Below are 18497 nucleotides of genomic sequence, written 5' to 3'. Positions count from 1 at the left end.
GTAACTTCAGGCTCCTGCAGATGGCATTGTACAAGGATGATCAGGCTATAAACACCTGGGGGTGAGCGACAGGATTTATAGATTGAGAAGAGGTGTTACAGTGCAGTGAATGTCTTTTTCGTAGCCATAGTATGAAAGATGTAGCTAAATTTGCAGGTGTATCAAAGGGTACGGTCATACGGGTCTACCAGCAGTAGCAAAAATCCCATTCTGCAGAAAATTCTCAGACAGACGAAAAATCGATTTGAAAAAATGTGAAAAAATCGGGCAAGAATTGCTTCTAGAAGTCAATGCAGGTCCTTTACCACCAACTTCCGAAGAAGACTCCGCAGGGAACTGCATATCATTAACAGTGTGGAGCAGGAGGCCTTTAGTCACTTCTGCTCAAAAATGACGGGAACAACAAATTCAGCTAATTCCTTCACGCTGTCGTCTCACACCTAAATGCAATCACACATCTTAGCCAATCATTAACATCTGCTTTGCGACCCATTTTCCACACATCTGATGAGGCAACCACAGGCACTGTACCACCTCTTCTAAATCTATGAATCCCATCGCATACCCTACATGTATTTATAGCCAGATCATCCTTGTGCAACGCCAGGAGCCTGAAGTTACTACTACCTTAAACATGTGAGGTGATTATTTTAATTTTGATTGTAATTAATTATTGTAATTTGAACTCAACTGCATTTCAGGACCAATACCTAAGGGAAATACATTTTCAATAGTAGCTAAATAGCACTAAGAAAATGTAATGTAAAAGTAGGTGGACCTTCCGCACGCTCTCTCATACACAGCCAATCAAGAGTCAAGAGTGAACTTTGTCTTCCCAACCATGCGCAAGTACACAGTGGAACAAAGTACCTCCAGACCCCAGGTGTTAGTACAAATAGGGCTAGGGTTTCATGGACCACACAGCATGAGAGACCAAGAGCGTGACTACTTAAAGTGCAATTAAACAAGACAGTGTAGTTCAATCTAAGCAAAAAGGTCTGAAAACAATAGTGAAACCCTTTTAGGTACTAGATAGAACCCTTATTTTCCCATGCAGAACCATTTACAATCGGTTTCCCACTATTGATTGCATCTCTTTATCATTAAAAAGAACCATTCAAACATACAAAGGGTCCTTTGAGTTGTCATTGTTCTATGTACACTATATATGCAAAAGTATTGGGACATCTACTCATTCACTGTTTCTTTTTCTTAAAGAGAGTTTATCCTGCTTTTGTTGAAGTAACTGTCTCTACTGTGCAGGGAAGGATTTCTACTAAAATTGTAGAGGATGCATTGCTGTGAGGATTTAATGCATTTAGCGACAAGAGTGCTAGTGAGGTCAGGATGTTGGAAGATCTCCACCTCAGTTCATCCCCAACTCCCCAACTGATCCCAAAAGGTTGGGATGGAGCACCAGCCATCTTTCCAGACAACCCTGTTCCACTGCTCCACAGCTCAATGTTGGGGGCTTTTTACGCTTATAGCCCATGCCTGTCATTAGAATAGGTTTAAGTTAATCAGAGAATCATATTATATTGGCAATACTAATCTACAGAGACTAGACAAGACTAGACAAAATAACGCTTCATGTTATTTCTTCTTTCTTCTCTGTCTCTGTTCTTTATTAAGTACTAATTATGTAAAGCTGCTTTGTGACGACAACAGTTGTAAAAAGCGCTATACAAATAAATTTGACTTGACTTGACTTGTGTATGTGTGCATCTGCACTTTGTCAGCAATGGGTTCGCATTAGAAGCGATGTCCACAAATATCTGGCATAAAGTGTAGGTTCTATATCCTTTACTGAAGAACCCTTAAAGAACCTTTTTTTAAAGGTGTGCAGTCTTAAAAAGCAAAACAATAAGTACACCAAGCATTTAAGCACAGCAACGCCAATCTCACCCATGTATCAGTTCCTAGCACTTCCTAGTGTTGCTTGGTAAATCTAATAGTCAGCTGCTCCCCACCCCCACCCCCCTATGCCTGGCTGGGTTGTGTCGTAGCTTCTGCGCTGTCTTCCTGCTTTAATTAAAGAGTGCGGCACTTCAGCTCCTGCCTCTGTACTTATCCCACCCCTTTGCAGCTGCCACATTCGCCCCAGACGCCGCTAATGCCGCATGACCACTGCAGCACCAGCTCGCAGCCAGGAAACGTCCTCCATAACTCAACTTGACGATGAACGGAGCCTTCTCGTCAAACCCCACACATCAAAACGAAGGGCATGTCAAAATCAGCTCATTTTCACTAGCTCCCGCCCCCACCACCTTTCTCCTACCCATTTCCTATGTCTGAAAAACACCCTCCTATTCGGACAAGCAAACTGGGTCAATGAAGCATCAGGGCTTATTAGTGTCCTGTGTCCTTGCCTCGGGGAGAGGTAGGCCGCAGATAACCCAGGTCATGACATCTCCTGGGTTTTTACAGCAGCAATGCTGCAGGACACTGTCAGTGCCACTGACCCAAATCTGATTCACTACTGACCCACAAAACACGCTGTGATGTTCTCCAAACCTGGAGACGATGAAGACATCTCTCCAGCCTGATCAAACTGGGCTCATGACTGATATGCAAGACTTTAGGGCCCTTAAAGAAACAGTCTCATTCCTACATGCAGAAATAGAGCAGATGTTGTGAATGTGGCCTTGAAGACACATCACGGCACAACAAGAAAATGTAAATCCATCTCCTCAAACAAATGCTCACCTCCACATTCATCTAGACAAAGGAACTACAGCCACTCTCTTCTCTACTCCCTGCCTTCGGTTCTTTGTTTGTTCTGCTGCACAGAACTAGCAGTACAAAATACAGACCACATGTGTATCTTCAACAATTAAACAGCCAAGCCAACCACTACAGCACACACACACACACACACACACACACACACACTATACTCACACACAAAATCCACACAAGCACACACATACACCGCACAAATGGTTACCTGTTCCCTACTCCAAACAAAGGATCTCTTTATCCTCGCAGATGCAGAAGGCTGTTAGGTGCACAGGAGATTTGAGAGGGTGTGGGAACGGATTGGGATTCTTCACACACACAACGATACACACACACACACACACACACACACAATGACACACACACAATGAAATTAAAGTGCAATTCAAAATGAGCAGAGATTTGGATCTGTAGACTAAACCATTAAAGTCCGAAAGCCATTCAGCTATAGAGTTTAGCGGAGTGCGAAGGGTACAGATACTGTTTGTGCAATAGATCATGTTCATTACGCCAGAGCAAACACTTTACTGTAGTATGGTGCGGCCTGTTCTCCTATTCTCTTATTATTGAACATGCTGAACCTCTTTGATGTAAAAGGTCTATCTAACTTGGTACACAAAGAGATCCCCACCCAAATCCACCCATCCACCCATTCTTGCAGTACAGTTTTACGTCCATGACCACCCCCACAAAAATGAATTCCATTACATACAGCATTACAGCCCATTAGCTTGTCCCTTCCCATACAATCAGTTTCATTTCTCGTGTCGTTTACAGTTTTCAGTGCAAACCAACATATAATTTGCCTCTCTCTGAAGGTGTTATTTGCGTTGTTTCTTACTTTGGCGCTTCTATTTTCCCTGTAATTTCACTAGGCTCCTTTAAGTCAGCGTGTCTGCATGGTAAATGAATAGAGACCTGGCAGCTCTTTTATGGCAGCTGTGATTAAAGAAGAGGATTCTTCTCTCTGACACGATGCGAAAGCACAATACAGACAGTTAAGGCTGACATGATCTCCTAGCAATGAGATACTGCATGTTTCTATGCAATTTTCAGGAAAACAATGAATGCTTACTGCGGCGTTAGAGATTACCTGAAACAATATATTTTTGGGAGAAGTTAAATGCAGGTACACTACAGTTTGCATTCAGCTACTTCAAGTTGTGGCCTTTGCTGCCACGTGTGTGCGAATGCACATAAACACACACACACACAGTTTGTCAAATCCCTGTAGAGAGGTGCAACCAATAAAATAGGACTTTCTGGAACAAACATATTGAACCTATTGGCACCATGCCTTATGCCAAGCGTGAGCTAGGGGTGTATAAAGCCCCCCCAGCATTGAGTTGTGGTGCAGTAAAACTGAGTTCTTTGGAATATGGGAGCCCCATACAATAGTTTTAGGATGAGATGGGGAGTAAGGGATGAGGTGGGGTGGTGATCATCCAATATCTGCTGAATGCAATCAAGTCCAACAAAAGCAGGAGAAAATCTTTTTTAATACCCTTGATTTCAAAAGAAACAATGAATTAGACGGTGTCCCAATACTTTTGACCATCTAGTGTATATGGCAGATATAAAAATATTGAACTTTTGGATAAAAGAAAATATGAAGCAAATTCTTTCTAACCTCTAGAGAGCATCTTAAAAACGTCTTAAAAACAAGGGTGGTACAAATGGTTCCTTGAGCAATGCAATAGAAGAACCAGTTTTGGTTCCATAGAGAACCATTTTTGTAACAGATGTTCTTTAAACCTTTAAAAGGTTCTTCACACTCACACTCATCTCTATTACAAACACTGTTGTTCAAGGCAGACAGACAGACCTCAACTTCCAGGACTTTAATCCTTGGGAAAAACTCCAAACTTCCTGCCTACTGTTCTACTCCATTTCTGGGATTTTCCCTCATCTTGCGGGTGTGTTTGAGTAAGACAGCCTAGCAGTGTGGTGACACAGGCTTCTGTGTGTCTGCTATATTGCACAGTGTCACAGTGACAAGGCCACTCTAATTGACCTGTGACGATAAACCAGAGCCCAAATAGCCCTCCAACTGGTGACTATCAGCTCTTTTTCCAAAGAATGAATGTTAATATATCCCAGGCTTGGATTCACTTCATGGGGCGAGCTCCACGACAGAAAAAGCCCTGAAATCCTCCTTCTGCACAAGTTAATACCAATCGTTTGATGTTAAATGTCTTCAAACTCTTCTACAGCTTCAACCTAACAGGGCAACTCTGTTGTGGGTTGTCCTAACGTGTCTAATGTATCTTTAATTATAGGTAATGGATCTCGTGAGGATGGCAGAATTCCAAAGGTGAAACCGCCCTTATCTATAATAGAGGCAGAGGAATTGATTTTAATCGTGGCAGGTAAGGATTTAACCTGGAGCAGGGTTAGCAGGAGCAGCTGGGAGTAAAGCTCCCTGTGTTTACATTTGGAGGGGGTCATAATCTCCCACAGCGCCTGGGGCCTTCCTCCTTGTACTCAAGCATGACAGTCAAAAAAGAGAATTCCCAGCTTAATGCTTTGCTAAAGCATTCCCCTCTCATTACCCCTCAAGATTTGGATCGGAGGGTTAGGCAAGAAAGAGAGACTGCCCAAAAATATAGAATTTACCTCAAACCTTGTCCTTCTACCCGCTTTAGCGCTTAAACACTAACACTGCTCTAGGTTACTTCCTTTTAAAATGGCATCGACCTTTCCTGTCCCAGGCACTCCCTGTTAAACAGAACGTGGCTGTGTACACAGTCTAGCACAGTTTGGAAACAAAACAGACTTGATAAGTGGCACATAAACAGCTGAGTGAGAGTCCAACTCATTTGAAACAGGAAGGAGTCCTGAAAATCACTACTCCGGGAAAAGCAGGCTGCTGCTGCTGCTGCTACTGTAACATTGGCGATAGTTCATGTGAACACAAGTATCAACAAAGCATCAATAAACAAAGCATCTTGAGCGAGTAAGAGTACATAAGTTGCTTATTTGCTACCTAAGCTAACAACTTTAGGCTGTTTCCAGTTTTCTCCAGAGTCTGGTCACTGCCAAGTCTCACTTGCAAGCTAGGTCTTCTCCAATGGGAGCCAGGGAGAAGGCTAGCATGTGCTCTCTCTAGGCCATGTAAGCCAAGTCGCAATGCCAATGGACACCTCCTACTCATCATCTCTCTGGGACTCCCAGCCACGGATGGCTGTGGCATCTCCGGGGAGCACAACAGACTAAATGAATGCTTTTTTTTATCATTAATGTTTAAATAGTTCTGACCAGAGGAGGATGGGTCGGGCCCCCCTTGTGGGTCTTGGTTCCTCCCAAGGTTTCTTCCTCCAGCTCTGAGGGAGGTTTTCCTTGCCACTGTCGCCGTTGGCTTGCTCACTGGGGGTCTCTGATCAATCATGTCTTACGTTATTTTCTTCTTTCTTCTTTGTCTCTGTCTTTTATTAATCACTATTTATGTAAAGCTGCTTTGTGACGACAACAGTTGTAAAAAGCTATACAAATAAATCTGACTTGACTTGACTGTTAACTGTGCACTAGCCCCTACAATGCTAAAATCCAGATCGCTACACAGAGCTCTATTATAGGGAACAGAATTTAACAAGGGTCTAAAGGGTTTAATTCTACGTACTATAGGGTTTAAATACTACGTAAAATTGTTATGAATGGATTCCTGCGATATTGATTATTTTCTTAAATCATTCACCCATTCACTGTTTTTAAAGGCCACATCTAAAAAAAATAGTGTAATAGTTCTTTACTTATTTATTTAAAAATTCATCCCTAGTTAACCAACATCAACATTACATGAACACACTCACACAGGTCGTACACATCGCACCCCCTAGTTCCTACTACCACCCTTGTTTAAAAATCAGCCATGAGTTTCTTTGTGATGCACCATATTAATTAAAATATCATTCAATTCTTATCTAATTTTTCAAATAAAAGTACAAATACAAGAATAAATGCAGTGAAGTTCATTCATTCATGTCAATCAGTGATTCATTACTTCCCACCTGTGGAGGCCGGAGACACTGTTTTATCCACCACAGCTCTCAGTTCTTTGCATTAGTGAAGTTCATCAGAGGTGGGAGCTGGACACCTGCAGAATGGAACCCTTAGCCCCAGCACTCACAGGCGGCGGGCATACTGCCTTCTTTCAGATCATCTTTTCATCCAACAAGGCAAAGCAGACAAACGGCGCTTCCGACTTTGCCTAAGTGTGCTGGAGATTTAGAATTCAAGAGTAGTTCTCAGAAGTGGATCCACTGAAAATCCACTCACCTCAACATAACAGACATGAATAAAGCAGAGCTTTCTGTTTCCAACATTTCTTGTTCAAAGCAGACCACATATCCACTAATGGCACTGTTGGCATTCTTACTATGGGTTAGAGACTTCCCATCCTCTCACTGACGCTCGGTGGATTCACGCAGCACAATCACATCTTTGATTCGAACGTGAAGTTGTGCCACAGTGAGATGATGACCTACTTTTGACAATCTGCTGATGCGTCTGCTGTTTTCATTCACACTCAGCTTCCTGTTTTCTAGCGCTTTCTAACTAACTGCTTTGGTGGTGAACTGAGCCAGAATCCCACCCCCACCCCAACGTTTATTATCCGGACAGGTAAGGACAAGCCGCACAGGGCCATTTGTTTTGAAATGTGATCAGCTTGCTGATAACACCTTGAGATTGACCATCCCACAGGCTGTTCTTAGTGTTTGGCCTCATCAGTGGAAAAGCAGGAGCTTATCTGAGAATCAGTAAAGGATGATGACGGTAGAATACCAGTGTGTACTGCATCATTAAATGTACAATAATTAGCAAACAAAAGCTTGTTCTTTACATTTTGGCTTGTAATATGATTTTGTGTTTGAAAGCAAATCCGCAGGTCTTTCCTAATCCTTAAGGCTTCTAGTTCAAAAACAGGTGACTGTGTGATAATTATTCAATTCATATAGTTTTACAGTTTATCTTAACCTTTTTGGAGGTGGAAGAAAAGCTAGTCTTTTTTTTACAGTCCTCCAAAATTTCATGTTCCAATGCAGATGGAAGTGATTAATATTAAATGATGAAACTGAATAAAAAAAAACATAATCTTGTGCTTTCACAATCTTTGCAGTTGTACAGTTTACGCTTGTAAAAGATAAAAAAAAAAACTGAAACAGATTTCCAATTCTCCAATGTTTTACTTTTTGGGACAGTTTTCCAGATTTTCAAGAATTAAGTCTATTAAGCCTAATTTTGCTCAGCATATTTTCTATTAAACAGGTCTAAATTTAGGCTCAGGTTAACTGGCTAAACAGAGAATTTTTTTTTAATTAAATATTTATTTAAAGTGAAAATTGATTTTCTACAGAGGCACACTAGTGTAATTCCTAAATCCTTCATTTTAACATACTGCAAAAAAAATTTAAACATTAAACATTGCATGTGCAAAAGTAATAATCATCAAATCAAATTTATTTGTATAGTGCTCTTTACAACCGGTGTTGTCACAAAGCAGCTTTACAGAATCAGTGATGAGTAAAAAGACAAAAAATCAACAACATAAGAAGACATGAAAACAACAGATCCCCCAGGAGCAAGCCAAAGTCAACAGTGGCAAGGAAAAACTCCCTCAGAGCTGGAGGAAGAAACCTTGGGAGGAACCAAGAACCATCCTCCTCTGGTATAAATGATATATAAATTATTGATAAAAGTCACAGAACCACAGCATAAGACTGTTCTACTGATCATAATATGATAATCACAATAATCATGGTATAGTATGACTATACCAGAGTAATAAGATTAATTATAGTTAATAGTGGCAATATTAGTAGTGGCAGATAGTTAAGAGAAATTAATAGTACATTAAATATGCAAATGATTTGAACAGAGGTGCGCAAACTTTTGCTTTAAACTGGACGTAACCGGAAATCAAACAGTATCAGAAATGATGCCTATGTGGTGGCTTTTATTGCCTTAAGATAGATAACAATAAATGATAACTTAAGTCCAAAGTTATGGACACCATAATCCTTTATTCATTTGCTATTGAACAGGCTTCACTTAGGCTCAAGTTAACGTTTGCGCACCCCTGGGCAAATTACATGTTTTGTTGATTTTTGAAGTAAAAATAATTAAAAGCTATTATTATTCTAAATTTAATATTATATTAGTCATTATTAGAAATCCCAAGACATAATTACTGTTTAGTAGTTTAACTTAACATATTGCAAACAAAAATAAAACATTCAATCTGGTGTTTGATATGTTGAATTCAGAAGATGTATGGGAGCTGTAGCCAAAATGTGCAAAAAAAAAAGCCATATTTAAGATATTGTCCTGTATTAGATGTGCTCCCTTATATCCCCACAGAGATTCAACTAAACATGAAGTAAATCATTTAAACAGGGGTGCTCAAACTTTTACATAAGATGGCAGGATAACAGAAAAACAAATCTGTGGTATCAGAAACCACATCTACGTGGAGACGCTAATTCCCTTAAGCCAAATGACTATGAATGATAAGTTAAGACCACAGTTTAGGACTATTCAAAAGGAATGTTCCTGAGCTCTTCTTTGACTTTAGGCTCAAGTTATCTGTCTAAACTGAGAAATCCTGCTTTGGGAAATACCCGTCCTGGACTACACAATGTTCCATTAAAAGGCAACAATACAGTCCATGACTAGGCTTTTTCACACACAGACGAGTGTATGATTAATGTTACATGATGAAATAAAACTAAAAATAAAACCTCGTAACACAGACTGCTGTGTGACTGTCCTGAACACTGACTGTACAGTGCTGAGTGTGCAGAGGTAGGTGTCCTCTGTGCAGTGTCAGTCCTGAGATAAGTGGCTGGGAGAGGTTTGCACGGTATCATATTAGATGAGATGGGACTTGGCCAAATGAGCAGCAGAAACACCCTGCAGGCTGCACAGCTAGACAGGTGTGGGCCTTTTACACATACCTTCTGGGCTTGGCTTTATCAGGATCCCTTTTCATACACAAACACACACATTCTTTCTTACACACATACTCGCACAAACGAAGACAACAACATATAGTCAGTCGAAGACACAGCCGAAAATGTGATCTGCATTCGACCTGCTTGTCTGTGTGTGTGTGTGTGCGCATGTGTGAGTATTAGTAACACCATTTGCAGCACTAGAGCAAAACATCGGTTGCATGTGGTTAGCCTGCAGCTCCAGACTTATTACTCACGCTTATAGTTTAATAGCGTGTTTTTAGTGAAGCTAAAAGTGGGGTTAGACATGCGCAACCAAGGCTCAGACGGAATCTAAGCATGGTTAATTAGCAAATAAACCAATACCAGGAGCGTCTAAACGTTTGTTCCACTAACCAAGCAATTTATTAGGAGGACTATGCTAATACTTGGTAGGGCCTTCATTTGCTCTCAAAACAGCCTCAGTCCTTTGTGGTATGGATTTCTGGTCCATACTACCATGATCACATCCTGCAATTTCTGCCGATTTTTCAGGAGCACTTTCATGCTGTGAATTTCCCACTCTACCACATCCCAGATGGTTCAACTGGATTCAGATCCGGTGACTAGGAAGGCCACTGAAGAACACTGAGCTCATGGTCATGTTCTTGAAACCAGTTTAAGAGGGCGTTTGCTTTGTGACATGGTGCATTATTATGCTGGACGTAGCCATTAGAAGATGGGTGAAATGGGGCCATGAAGGGATGCACATGGTCAGCAACAATACTCCATGCATTCATGCTGTTGCCACCTTTCTGACCCAACAGTCTGGACGTTATTCCCGTCCTCAGCTGTCCAGTTTTGGTGAGCCTGTGCTCACTGCAGCGTCAGCTTTCTGTTCTTGGCTGACAGAAGAAGAATCAGAGGTGTTCTTCTGATGTTGTAGCCCATCCTCCTCAGGGGTGGATATGTTTCTGCACAATACAGTTGTATAGAGTGTTTACTGTACAGAGTTACAGTAGCTTTTCTGTCGGGTTGAACCAGTCTGGCCATTCTCTGCTGACCTTTTGCATCAACAAGGCGTTTCAGTCCTCAGAATAGCTGCTCACTTGCAATTCTAATGCATTTCCATTGGCCCATTCATGGTTCACACAGACATGGTTGACTGTAAAGTCTTCTATGTGCAAAGAGAAAGTAAGTAAAGTAAGTTCACTTCCATGAGCAACCCCCTGAAACCCCAGACTCCCACTCAACACAAAGCCCTCTGACACATGCAGACAATCTCTGCATTCCCCAAATAACTAGGCTCTTGTCATTCCACTCAAATTGCTCGCTAAAAGCTGCAGCGAGAGACAAACACAGAGGCTTGTGTGCCTGAGCTCACGCAACAAGAACAGGCCTCGTTTGTGTGGCCGTATCCTTGCCTCTGGAGCCACAGCGACTCCCCCCAGGTGAGGCTTTGGTAGGTCAACCCCCCCCCCCTCCATCCACCGCCCTCCCACTCTAGGCCGCTACGCCTCTTCCTTCACCATCTACTCATTCTACAGGTGAGCACCACAGTGGAAGCTATTAACAATAAGCCAGGCAAACCGAGTTGAGTGAAATGGCATTAGCAGCAAGCTTGGGGCCCCTAGCCCCAGGGGGGGGGACCCCTCTGTAGCCCTGATGACCCCAGAATGGTGGCGCGCCAGTGAGGGGAGGGGTGCATGTAGCGTGGGGGCGGAGGTTAATTGGGTGTGGCGTAGCGTCGGCTCGAGCAGATCTGCAGCACCAAGTACATGTAGGTGCAGATCCTGGGCCGCTTCCTCCGACTGACAGGTGATGGGGCAGGTGCTCTAAACCGAGCGAATGGGGGAGGAGGGAGGGAGTGCATCGGGATAAATTAAGCTGTAAATCAGACAGAACTCTCAGTACAGGCATGCTGCATTAAAGGACACTTCACTGAAAATCTCATTTGCACAATTTTCCATTTTTCCCAAACTGAGTCGATCAGTCAAGACATGTTTGATGTCTGGTTGTTTGCACGTCACTTTTGCGATGGAGCTACCAGAATAATGTAGCGAACAAGGAGAGGAAGTTTATATCCAATCACTTAGCATCATGCAACTCAAATAAATTGGCTTATAAGGTATATACAGCGTATGAAATACTGTTATTATAAAAAGAGACCATAGAAAAAATAGCAATTGTAGCCATCAAATTTTGCACTGAAATTACAAGGCTAATGTAGCTAAGTAGTTTATATCCAACTACTTAGCATCATGCCTAAAGCATCAAAGAATTGCCTAAAACTCATATAAATAATATATGAAAATACTGTTTTCATAAAAAATAGACCAAAGAAAAAAAGCCACTAGTTTTGCACTAGTTTACAAGGCTAATGTAGCTAACAAATAGTGGAAGTTATCAAACCACTTAGCATCATGCATTAGCAATCATGCCTAAAGCATCATGGAATTGTCTGAAACTCCTATAAACTAGCTTATATGGCTTAATGACAGTGTATAAAATACTGTTATCATAAAAAAGCTTTGTTACTTATCTTGTTTTACACTGGAGTAACAAGACTAATGTGGCTAACAAATAATGGAAGCTTATGTCTCAACAGAACTAATACTTAAATCGTCACACATTTGCATTTAATTGCATCAGTTTGTTAACTAATCTCCAATAGACTCATTTGTGGTTTCTGACCAAAAAATGTTGCACAACTAAAAACAGCAGGTGCAGCCATTTGCATGTGTAGATGGTCATTAGAACACTGTCAACAGAACAGTGGTAGTAGTCTAGGCATGTATTGTCCCATATAAGAGCAGTTTATAATATATGTATGAAGCCTAATGTGTAAAATACATTCCATAAACCTTGTATCTCCAAAATGGCAACTTTACATGTGCCAACTTGCCAACTTGCATGTGCAACCATACTGTACTGTACTCTTTAACATACCCAATTTTAATTTTATATATATATATATTATTTTGATACTTATTTTGTTTCTCACTTTTTACGATAAATGGAAAAACTGCAAAGTAAGAATTTCATTGTACAGTGTACAATTCAAGTCTTGAATCTTGAATTTGGTTTTGCGCTGTGGCTAATATAACAAGTAGGTAATAAGTCATGGAAGCCAAAAGTCATTAAATTAATCATAAAATTAATAACGCAAATGATTGTTAACAAAGAGTTTAAAAGAGTTTTACCTTCCTGACCATACAAACAATAACACAAAAACAAAAGTATCATTGTTTTATCTTTGTCCAAAGCTGAATCTAAAGCTTAGTTTGGATGTAATGCTAACTTACTAATGGCATCTCTAGCTTAAACACATACATCTGAGGTTTATAACAGCCGGGTAACATTTCTTATGTTCCTGTATTAAACTGGCCTCTGCAATAAAACACTAGTAGGCCCAAACAATAACTTGTCCAAAGAGACAAGCCAGATTGTACCAACTGTCCAGTCAACATTATACATTATTATAAATTATATAAAAAGGACTAAATGAAAAAGATAACACTGGTCTCGATTAGCATCATGCTAATGCTGCTTTATGGACATGTAGGAAATATCATATTTATGAGTGAGAACTAATTTTTCAATGAGCCCAGTTGGGGACATAAAAATAAAAATATATATATATATATAACATAAAAATGCTGAAAATGTATAAATTGGATATGTGTTAGTTATTTAGCAGCAATATAAACCCTGAAGTCTAATTTTTAATGGTTTACTTTTATCTAAACATGAATGTTTGAATACATGAATGACATAATACTGATAAGTACATACTACTGATACTTCTTACCAGATAAAAATATCGCTCACCTAATGCTCGTACTTTGCTCTTTGTTTGTTTGGTTGTTTGGTTAATTTGCAGTAACTGTACATATACTGGCTCTCTTTTGGCAACAGAAAAACAGAAGTAAACAAAGAAAGCATTTTTCCCAGGGTATTTAAGTTGTTTTCTACCAAAACAACTTGAACAGAGCTCCTATCTCACCATCTCACACTTGTCCTACACTGTTTAAAGGTGTTAAGTAATCTGAAACAGACTCGGTTTGTATTTTCGGACACTATGCTAAGGCTTGTGCTGTTTTTAGCTACGCACCGTACATTTGTCCATCTTTAAAAATGGACAATCAATCAAACTGTGTCAGAAACCACATAAGCAAGTCTATGTAGCAATGCTAATTCCCCTTAACCATACATCTATAAGTTAGACAAGTATAACCAAGGTGTCTGACTCGGGAGGTGTAAAGGTCAGATGAAATTAAAGTAAGGGAGGTCTCCACACGTGTACACCTCACATGCTCACGCCCCCATGCCACAAATGATTACTTAACATCCAGTGTGTTGTTTGTTTTAGGGGAAGACACCTGTAGATTATGCATGGTTGTCTTCTCTTGTCTGGTACGCAGATGTAATGAGATTTCTTTTCAAAAGAGACATTACCATGTGCCAGACAGACATATCAGAGAGTGAATGTGCCTTGTAAGAGTCTGAGACTGCATTGAGTCACACACACACACACATACACATTTACACACAGTGCTGGCACTGCTGGGCAAGAGACGCAGCAGCCGACACTTTATGATAGACATTCCTTCAGTCTAGCCGCCCCCACCACCTCTGTAATGTTCATATTTCTGCAGTTTAAACTACAGCAAGGGACCCACGCCCCACGGAGGATCCGTCCAGGGTTTCTAAACGCACCCTCAAGCATCGAAAGTTTACTTCTGTTCCTTACCCCCCAATAAAGACACAATGAGATTGGTGCCTATCTCAGATGACCTCTTTATAGAGTTTTTTTTTATCTGTCTCCAGTCATCTAATGATAGGGTGCTGTGAAAGACTAGTTCATTGCTCGATTCATCTGTTTTACATGGCCAATCTCGCCTGGGAGACTGGAAGGCACCTGATCTCGCTTCCATTCAACAGGGATGGGTGCTTTAGCCGTCAATACGGCCCACTCTCGCCATTGAAATAGCCCTGGTGGTGCCAGAGATATGACAAAGCAGTCACAACAGACAATGACGAGTTGCTCTAAGCAGAAGAATAAGGATGAATAAGGGATTTAAGACATGTGTGCGATCTGATACTTTTGCGTTTCATAAACACCCTCTTTTCAAAATGCACCTAAGGCCCCAAAACAGCTCGTTTTCCAGCTAACATTGGATTGGTTCATCAAAAAAAACAACAACAACAACAAATGTACACAGTTTATCAGATCAAGCGAGACGTGTTTGGTGTCTGGAATTTGCTTTACTCTTTACTCTTGCTCTGACAACATTTTGGGTGACATAGACGTCCATTACATTTTAGCTACATTAGCCACCTAGCTTTAGAGCCAAACTAAAGAAGCAAAGCTCAGACACCAAACATGTCTTAGCCAATCGATTACAACTGAAATAAGGGGTAGATGGTGCGAATCTGATTTTCCGCTGAAGCACTGCTTTAAGCTTTGCTCACTACTAACTGGAGGAGTTTAAGTGCTGTGGTTTTTACCATGCAATCACATTTGACTCACAGTATTTTAAATGCTGTTCAACTTCCAGAAGCAGCAAGAAGCACTTAAAGCTTTTCATCAGGCAAGCGCTAGGTCACGGAGAGGACATCACACTCTCCTACTTAACGCAAAGTCAGACACACACGCCTTTAAAAACGCACTGACAAAACAACAGAGTCCTATATGGCCACAGAAGAAGACATGCACGCCACACACATCACCCATCAAAATGCAGTTCTCTGTGAGTTATCTATGCTATCTTTGTGCCGTAAAACAAATACACACAAAGTCCTAGACACCTACTGTGATCTGTCTGGTGACAGCACACTTAATCATCACTCACCAGACAGACAGACAGTGCTTAATGCTACAAGCCTCCCTTTAAACTGCCATTTGAGTGGGACACTAATGAGAGTAATTGAAGCCCCAAGCTGCCAAAGTGAAGCTAATATGTAGCATTTAACAAATACAACTGGACATGAGCAGAGCTTGCAAAGTTTTGGCCTAATGTTTTTCCTTAAACATCCATTTATCTTAGTTGAGCTTCATAGAACCACTTCAGTGGGACAACAGTAATTTTGGAAAACTGAAGTTTCCATGAAATTCAAAGGAAAACTCCAGCGTTCCTCAACATAATCCTTATCTGCAAATATGTAACATATGAACTGTTATCAAGGCAATCATTCCCCTGTTGTTTCCTGAAAACTCAGAACACATTTCAAATAAAACTCAGTGGGAAGATGTCCCAGCACATGCTGTAAACGAAGCAGATAGGGATTAGCTGGAAAAAAACACAGGAGTATTCCTTTAAGTCGGCCTGCTGTTTTTTTTTTTTTACCGGGCTGAATAACCCTTAACTCACAGTAGCAGTTAAGACATTTAATGGCGTTCTCCTAAGCTTGGTAACTTACCTAAAGGTAGGTTTAACCCTTTAAGTACTAAACATAAGACATTTCACACAAGCAGCCACAGGAAACAAAGAGCCAGAAGTACCCAGCTCTCTGTCCTTTACTATCTAAACGCTTAACAAGCACTTTTAAGCCCAGCGAGTTTGACAGTAGCCAAGCAGCTGTGTACAGTTCTTTTTACAGCTTTACAGCTGTCTCTCTCTCTCTCTCCCTCTCTCCTCTCTCTCTCCCTTTCTTTCTCTCTGCGAGTTCCAGACATGCACTCACCTGCCTTTTGGAGCTCCAGCTGCACACTCGCAGCTCCAACTCGGAGCAGCACTCCACAACATTATTAGCTATGCAGAAACAACAAGCTTGCAAGCTGTCCGTGTTCAGCGTCTGATTGTGTTTGCTGGCAAGGCTGAAGGGCACTGCCTGTGCTTGCTATCCGAGTATTCGAGTGGTTGTTCATAGCCTAACGCTGGACCAAGTTCAAGCCTGTATGATGCACATAATAACCTATGAATAGGAATAGACTAAAATACACTAAAAATAGAGTAACCTGGCAGTTAATTGGCAGCTAATAGTGCATGGTTTGCCCTTAGATGGTCCTAAGAACACTGTTAAGAGTACAGTGATTGTAGTCCAGGCATATATTATGCCATACACGACTAAGAACAAGAGCAGGTTATAATATATGTATTAAGTCTAATGTGTAAAATACATTCCAGAAACCTTGTATCTCCAAACTTTGTATCTCCAACATGGCAACTTTACACGAGAAGGGAAAAAAACCTTCTTAGCTTTCAATGGAAGTCAATGTCAAAGCATTTAATTCCAAGTCATTTTGGAGAGGTTTCAATTGGTCCATTCCTCATGGAATTTGGACAAACCGCCACATTCAAAATATGTCACAAAGTGAAAAACGTCAAAAAATGGATATACAACATTATAACATGACAGCAATGATGTATATGTATATAAATAATGCTGGCATATGTACACAGCGTACATGGGACAGTCACCGACACAAGGGCAGGCAAGCAGCAGTACCTCATAAGTTTAAGTAGCTCCTACACTGGACAGGGGCCAGCATCAGCATGCAAATCCAGGCCGTGCAAGCGTCTGGCTGAGGCGCAGCGCTATCCATGATTGCCTTGTGTTCCTCTCAGCTTGTTCCTTTTCCTCTGCTCTGCCACACGCTACCACAGTCCTCCATGCACACACCACACAGACGCTGGAAGCTGGTCAAGATGATGGGTCCAAAGTCCTGCTGCCGTCTGATCCTCCGCTCAGTCTCGCCCCAGAAGCAAACCGTAGAAAGCATGAAAAGAGAGAAACCAATCACTGTCTGTTCTAGCTACTTAAAATGCAGATCCCTCTTTCAGCTCCCTTCCCTTAGCTCATGGTCCTTCTCTCTCTTTCTCTCTCTCTCTCTCTCTCTGCCCAACAACTCATGGTGAAAGACATTTGCCCTCCATACTTGCTTCCTTTGTCTCAGTTATTTATGGTTTTATTTCTAACACCTGCCAGCGGAGGGGAAGGAGAGCGAGAGGGAGAGAGAGAGAGAGGCGTAAGTTGCTGTCTGGTGGAACAGAGAATCTTTCCTGTCTAAGGGTGTGTGTGTCTGTGTGTGTGTGTGAAGAGAGAGAGAGAGAGAGAGAAAGAGAGAGAGAGAGAGAGTCAGGATTCCTGTGTGTCAACAGTAGTGCTTTGCAAGTGGATAGCAGGCAGGCAGGTAGTGTGGAGGGAGGGAGGGAGGGAGGGAGGGAGGGAGAGAGAGAGAGAGAGAGAGAGAGAGAGAGAGAGAGAGAGAGAGAGAGAGAGAGAGAGAGAGCAAGAGAGAGAGAGAGAGAGAGAGAGAGAGAGACATAGAAGAGGGGGTTGGACTGGTGCATGAGACTGCATGCGTGTACTCAAGTGTGTGTGTGTGTGTGTAAGTGTGTGTGCATGTGTGTAATTAAGTAAGTATCACTTAAGAGAAAGCAAGTAGCTGAGAGGGCATGCTCCAACTCAAAGCTGCTGCTACTGACTCCCTCCATTCCTCACACTGCAGCCATACAATTATTAAAAAGCCAAAAACAGGATATAAAGGGTTACATCTGGCCACAGCTGCTCTCAGCAGTCTAGACTGAGAGTCTGTCCTTCACTCCTTATACGAACAGGCCTGTGTGTTTTGTATACACCATGAGAGCTTCCTTTTGAGTCAGGAATCTGTGTAAATTCAGTTTTCTGTGTTTTTACAGCCAAATCACATCACTTTATGAGGATTGGCAATCCTCACATCACGGGAAACTGAACTGCCCTTGCTTTGTTTGAAATAAAAGAGTGGGATAGGTATTTAAACACTCCCTGTCCGTAGTCACATTAGAAAACTAAGCAAACAGCAGTCTAATGCTCTGCCACTATGACCCAGAGGTCGCAAGATCA

The 18497-nt window shown here is 41.4% G+C and overlaps 1 protein-coding gene across 1 annotated transcript in view; it reads right to left on the bottom strand.

Annotated features, from left to right (window-relative positions):
• Positions 1-17745, bottom strand: part of arhgef19 (Rho guanine nucleotide exchange factor (GEF) 19) — a 28378-nt gene extending 10633 nt beyond the window's left edge. The window contains exon 1 of the mRNA XM_072697272.1: positions 17121-17745. The gene's annotated coding sequence lies outside the window, so the exon portion shown is untranslated. The remainder of the gene's footprint in view (positions 1-17120) is intronic.
• Positions 17746-18497: the final 752 nt, after the last annotated feature.

The sequence above is a fragment of the Salminus brasiliensis genome, chromosome 14 (assembly GCF_030463535.1).
Source record: "Salminus brasiliensis chromosome 14, fSalBra1.hap2, whole genome shotgun sequence".
In the NCBI taxonomy this organism is placed as follows: domain Eukaryota; kingdom Metazoa; phylum Chordata; class Actinopteri; order Characiformes; family Bryconidae; genus Salminus; species Salminus brasiliensis.
Note: the sequence above shows the minus strand (reverse complement) of the source record. Positions and strands in the feature narration are given on the sequence as shown.